At 50.4% G+C, this 6,395-nt stretch overlaps 1 long non-coding RNA gene across 1 annotated transcript in view; it reads right to left on the bottom strand.

Moving 5' to 3' along the window:
• Positions 1-835: 835 nt before the first annotated feature.
• The window catches only part of LOC109289392, a 12,421-nt gene continuing 6,861 nt past the window's right edge, over positions 836-6,395 (bottom strand). The window contains exons 2-3 of the long non-coding RNA XR_002095349.1: positions 6,349-6,351; positions 836-898 (exon numbers count right to left, since the gene is read on the bottom strand). This is a non-coding gene — a long non-coding RNA (uncharacterized LOC109289392). The remainder of the gene's footprint in view (positions 899-6,348; positions 6,352-6,395) is intronic.

Genomic DNA, 6,395 nt, shown 5'->3' on the forward strand with positions numbered 1-6,395 from the left:
TACCCCTCTGTCCCCATGCACTGCAGGACCCCCCCCTACACCGAGGCACACTACACCCCAGCCAGCCGCTTCACTCCCTGGCTGGCTGGGATGCAGTGTGCCTTGAGACAGGGGAGCAGGCAGCCCTGGGCTTGCTGCTCGTGTCTCCACATGCCTCAGCATGGGGGCTGCACTGCAGAGTCCCTGCACTGGGGTACATGAAGAGAGGGGAGTAGGCAACTCAGAACTGCCTGCTCCCCCACCTCCGCATACTGCTCCCTGACTGGCTGGAGTTCAGGGTGCCTCAGCACAGGCGCTGCCTGCTGGGGCTTTGGGGGAAGTCTCTTTGAGGATCTACTCAAATTATTCCCTTAGAGGAAGGTGGCCCCCATGTAGAACAGTCATGTTTCTAACCATGAAAACTCACACATTTCCTAGATCTTGTTAGCTCCCAAGGTGCCCCAAAGTAGCTAGAACTATCCCTATAAAACCCCTCTGCCTTTGTGCCAGCTGTGTCACTCATATCCTTCACGTATCACTTCTGGGCCCTCCTTATTCTCCATACAGAGTGGAAGTAAGGGAAGTTGCTAGCCCAGTATCATATTTGTACCACAAGCCCTGCAGGACAGGAGAAGGAACAATGCCATCTCCACTGGCCCCTACTCTCTCCTCTGGGGATTTCTAGGGGATTCTTGAAATTCTTATCTAGGCCTCTAACCAGAATTGTGGTGTAGGCAGATAGCACTTATGCTAGGAGTCTGGATGGCTGGGCTCTACTCTTGGTCCTGCCACTAATTGTGTGATTGTTTTTATTCAAGAGGACTGCAACCTCTTTGTTACTCGGGTTTATCATGTCTAAAATGGGGATAATAATAATTACCTACCTCATAGGCATGTTGTGAGGATTAATAAATGTTTGCTTCAAGATAATAGGATTAAAAGTGCTGTATAAATGTAAACTATTGTTGTTATTATTTATTTATTTATTACACAGTACTAAAGTTAAGCAGTGCTGTGAGTTTTTGCCAGGATTATACTATACCATATTTTGTCGCATACAACAGGCTCCCAATTAAAACAAGCACCTTGTCTTTGGAAGGCAGACTGTAGAAAAAAAGATTTTTTTCTGGAATCATGGCCAACTGTGTGACATAAAGTAAGTCCTCCTGGGAACACAGTATGTCCAAGAAGTAGTTTTTAAATATATTTTTTGTATAAGTTCCTCTGACTGAAATGTTGCTTCTGTAACATGACCCTCATCAAAATACTGCCAGCAGCTCACTTGGTGCTTCAGGCACTAGCTGCAACACTCAACCAATAGCTACAGGGTGAGAGGGTTAATGCACAATTCTTCAGCTTTCTGAGCCAGACACAAGTGGCAGCTATCTTTGCAGATGTATGACCTGAACAGTGTCTCCAGGTGTGCTTCTTTTCCAGCAAAGAAAATAGCTTACCCACCTAATACAGCCTCCCACCCAATTTTGGGGGGTTGATTTGGGGGGAAAGGTGTGCATTGTTTGCAACAAATATGGTACACAGGATCGTGATGGTTTTAGTTACCTCACAGTGGGTGCATCTACATGTACTATTAATTCAAAGTAGGCTTACTGTGCAGTAAAATTACTTGAGAACGCATCTACACATGCTCCCAATGGGTGTGTCCAGACGAGCGTGCATGTGCGTCTTGAAGTATCTCAAGCCTTTTGAGATGCTGCAAGAGGCATGCGCGGGAACAAAAAAATGTTCCCCACGCTGCAAATTTACAGTGTGGGGGCAAAATTAGACCCCTGGATAACCAGGGGGGTCAAATAATACCCCGGGGGGAAAAAACCAGGACTGTGTCCTGAGGCACCTGGAGGCTTGGTCCTCCATAGAGATGCTCTGGTAGCCTGCCAGAGCCTCTCTGTGGTTGGCCCTTTCCCCGGCACTGGATTGGCTTTGTGCCAGGTAAGTAGGGGATTAGAGGAGGGGGAAGGAACCTTGGGGGAGGCCCTGCCTGGCCCCCGCTCCCCATTTGTGCCCCCTGCCCCATCTCCCGTTCATTTCCCTTGTCCCCCGTTCATTCCCACAGCTCCCCACTTGCTCTCCCAGCCCCCCACACTCACCAGCAGTAGCAGAGAAGGAGCAGGAGGCTGAAGATGAGCAGAAGGCTGGAGACAAGCAGGAGAATGTCCCGTGCTTGTCTCTGGCCTCCTTCTCTGTCCCGTGCTTGTCTCTGGCCTCCTTCTCTGTCCCGTGCTCGTCTCTGGCCTCCTTCTCTGTCCCGTGCTCGTCTCTGGCCTCCTTCTCTGTCCCGTGCTCGTCTCTGGCCTCCTTCTCTGTCCCGTGCTCGTCTCTGGCCTCCTTCTCTGTCCCGTGCTCGTCTCTGGCCTCCTTCTCTGTCCCGTGCTCGTCTCTGGCCTCCTTCTCTGTCCCGTGCTCGTCTCTGGCCTCCTTCTCTGTCCCGTGCTCGTCTCTGGCCTCCTTCTCTGTCCCGTGCTCGTCTCTGGCCTCCTTCTCTGTCCCGTGCTCGTCTCTGGCCTCCTTCTCTGTCCCGTGCTCGTCTCTGGCCTCCTTCTCTGTCCCGTGCTCGTCTCTGGCCTCCTTCTCTGTCCCGTGCTCGTCTCTGGCCTCCTTCTCTGTCCCGTGCTCGTCTCTGGCCTCCTTCTCTGTCCCGTGCTCGTCTCTGGCCTCCTTCTCTGTCCCGTGCTCGTCTCTGGCCTCCTTCTCTGTCCCGTGCTCGTCTCTGGCCTCCTTCTCTGTCCCGTGCTCGTCTCTGGCCTCCTTCTCTGTCCCGTGCTCGTCTCTGGCCTCCTTCTCTGTCCCGTGCTCGTCTCTGGCCTCCTTCTCTGTCCCGTGCTCGTCTCTGGCCTCCTTCTCTGTCCCGTGCTCGTCTCTGGCCTCCTTCTCTGTCCCGTGCTCGTCTCTGGCCTCCTTCTCTGTCCCGTGCTCGTCTCTGGCCTCCTTCTCTGTCCCGTGCTCGTCTCCGGCCTCCTTCTCTGTCCCGTGCTCGTCTCCGGCCTCCTTCTCTGTCCCGTGCTCGTCTCCGGCCTCCTTCTCTGTCCCGTGCTCGTCTCCGGCCTCTTGCCCTGTCCCCTGCTTGTCTCTGGCCTCCGGAGGCTGGAGACATGCAGAAGAAGGAGCAGGGGGCTGGAGAGGAGCAGAAGGCTGGAGACAAGCCCCTGGAGATAAGCTGGAGACTTCCCCTGCTGTCTCCAGCCTCCTGCTCATTCTCTGCTACTGCTTGGGGGGGGCAGCTGGAACAGCAAGTGGGCAGCTGGGGGAACAAAGCAGCAGGGTAGACAGCTACCGCATCCTCATAATGCTCAGCTCCCAGCTACTGGGGGGAGCTGGGAGTTGAATGGTGCCAGGACTGAGGGACTTCCCCATCCCCTGTGGTCCCCTAGTGTAGTATGGGCACTATGCATAGGGCTAGTGCCTGTGCATGACTGTTTTACTTGGGGGCCACCTTCCTCTAAGGGAATAATTTGAGTAGATCCTCAAAGAGACTTCCCTCAATGCCCCAGCAGGCAGCGCCTGTGCTGAGGCACCCTGACCCCCAGCCGGTCAGGGATCAGCATGCGGAGGTGTGGGGGCAGGCAGCCCTGAGTTGTCTACTCCCCTGGGAGTCCACAAATGCTTCCCCATTATAAATTTCCTGGAGTAGGAGGTACCTACTCCACTGTCCTTGCTACACAGAGATACACACAGTTTAGTGAGATTCAGCAATCCCAACTTCCCCTTTATTCACCAATCCAATGAAAGAGAATTTGGGCACTTGTATACCTGGCACCATTACCATGTACACATGAAAAAATGTCACTTTGTGTGACCTAATGGCTTCACACTGTACATGTGCAAGAGTTTTGGGGTTTTTTAATGAGTTTGCATTGTTGCAAACTAAACTACATCCCAATGTAGTTTAGTTTTCAGTGATGCATTGTAGCTAATATTCAGCTCACCCCTCAGCCATGGGAGAGGCAGGCAGACTCCACAGAAAAAAAGGAGAAACAGCAAGGGGCCAGTCCTTTTTTGGGGGGGGGAGGGGGGCAGAATTTGCTCCCCTCTCCCACAGTCAAGGGGTGAGCTGCCAGTGGGTCAAGCAGACCCTGAGCTGCAGGGGACCCTGGTCCTTCTCTCCACAGCGGTGGTGCCTCCCAGACCTGCCTGGGTGGACTGATAGCAGGCCAGGTGCTGCCTTAGCTTGGGGTCAGGGAAGAGTTGGATTGTGCTGGGTGCTGCCTTCAAACTGGGGCAGCACCTGGCCCACTAGCAGCCTGCCCGGGCGGCCCCAGGGGGCACCACCACCATGGAGGGAAGGACTGGGGCCCCCCATAGCTCAGGGGCGGCTTGGTCTGCTGGCAGCTCACCCCTAGCCATGGGCAGGCTCTGCTAGGGGGAAAAAAAAGAGAAGGATTGGGCCCCTCACTGGAAAACAAAAAAAAAAAGATCGGGTCCCTCACCACAACAGCGATGCAAAAATAAAACCCCAGCATTTCAATTTAGAATGCAACCCTAATGACTAAATCCCCATCACATGTACGTGCACCCTTTAGGATCAGAAAACAAGTGAGAGCAGGAATTGTTTGTTTTAATCTCATGCCAGATGCATCTTCAGTCAAAAATGGGGAAGTCTCAGCTCATCTTCTGTTTGAAAATAGAGTGGCTTTGCTTTAAATTATATGAAATGCTTATATGACAGTTCTTTGGCTGAAACGGTTCTTTCCTCTAGCTGGTATTCACCCCTCTACTTTACGTATAGACACGAGCCCTTTCACATAGCCCTTTTCTTTCCCTCTTCCAGTTTCAATTCATTTTTCTTGACCATGGGTGACCAGAACAGTATATGGTATTCCAGATGACATCTCATCAGTGTATAGTACAGTTTCATAAATACTTGCCCTCTGTGCTGGAGAACAGCAACAGGGTATTGAGAATGATGGACAGAAAGGTGGATTTCTTTAAGCTACATGAAGTGAGGCATATATACCAATTGATTATTAAATCTAGCAGAGAACAAACAGCTCAAATGGAGGAGAACTAGGTATAGCAGCACGTAGCAAGTGTGGCTAATACCAGACCAAAGGGGAAGTAGGATAAGAGGAAATTCATGAGTAAGCTCTTGAAGTAATGAAACGAAAGTAATGTTGATTGGCCTCATTTACAGCAGTTCAAAAGCTGATCATCACCACTGAAGTAGTGAAGGATCAACTGACAATCATTTCTATCACTGAGAAGCAGAAGTTACCTGAAACAGGCTGTGAGAAAACCTCTGCCTAGGCCCTCTGCTGACAGCATGGCCTACCAGTATGAGCACAGGCCTGCATAGTGCCCGAAGTCTGAGAATGTAAACTAATATGAGACCAACTGCAACACACAACATACGTTTTAGCTGCAGGGGGACTGTGCCTCCTCAAGTGCATATGCCAGTAAGGGCCAACCTTTTTGGCAGGCATGCCACAAATTAAGCCCTGTGCCCAACTGCCACTCCAATCCCCTTTCCCTGCCCAATCTGCTTTGCAGCTTTCTGCTCCCTGCCTGACCTGCTCAAGTGCTGCAGGAAGAGAATCCTTGGGAAAGTATTGTAAGGTCTAATGAAGGCACTCACACATCCTGGCATAGGTTAAGAATATATGTAGAACAAGAGAGGCTTACAATGGCAACAGGTTCCCCTAAGAAACTGCCCTTTAAATCCACGCCAGTCTCTGAAAAACAATTGGACACCACACTGCACTCTAGTTAGAGCCTGGGTGCTGAGCGATGGAAGTGGCCAGTTGGCTTTAACGGTTGCAGGGTCTGGCCTTTCAGTTCCAAGGATTCTCAGGCCTGTGCTTGATATCAGAGCTTTGCACTTAACTGAATCTTTACTTTCACTTCAAGCAGCACGTGCATCCTGCAGCCAATTCACCTTTCCCAACCATGGCAGTTTTGCAGTCTTCAGAGAGCGAAAGCTGCTCAATGCCATTATCAGACTTCAATGTGATTGTATGACCTAGAAACACATGACCACCGTTCTCCAAAAAGAGTCTAAAAGAGACCATTCTACATTATAACAGCTGGTAAACCAACACACTGAAATAAAACGTAGTAAATCTTTGTTCCTTTAGCCCCTATTTTTAGAATGCAGGACAGTTCCCCCTTCAACACACTATGTAATACAATAGCACAGAGGGAAATAATGCCAGAGAGTCAAATTTACTCCAGTTGTAAGTCCCAGAATTAGACTTAGTATGTCTAGATCTGAACTATATCAGAAGATGTCATTTGTATACTTGAACTACTTTGAAAGCATATGATACTTCTAAGTTTGAACATACCCAGAGGTTGTACAGAAGTGTTCACAGTCAAGGCACTGGGTTGATGTATTGTGAGTAATTTTGGAGAAGACACTGCCTGATGTCTTGAGCTACATCAGTGCAGCATAATACATATATATA

This window comes from Gavialis gangeticus, unplaced genomic scaffold, assembly GCF_001723915.1.
Source record: "Gavialis gangeticus isolate Ggan-Ray unplaced genomic scaffold, GavGan_comp1, whole genome shotgun sequence".
NCBI lineage: Eukaryota > Metazoa > Chordata > Crocodylia > Gavialidae > Gavialis > Gavialis gangeticus.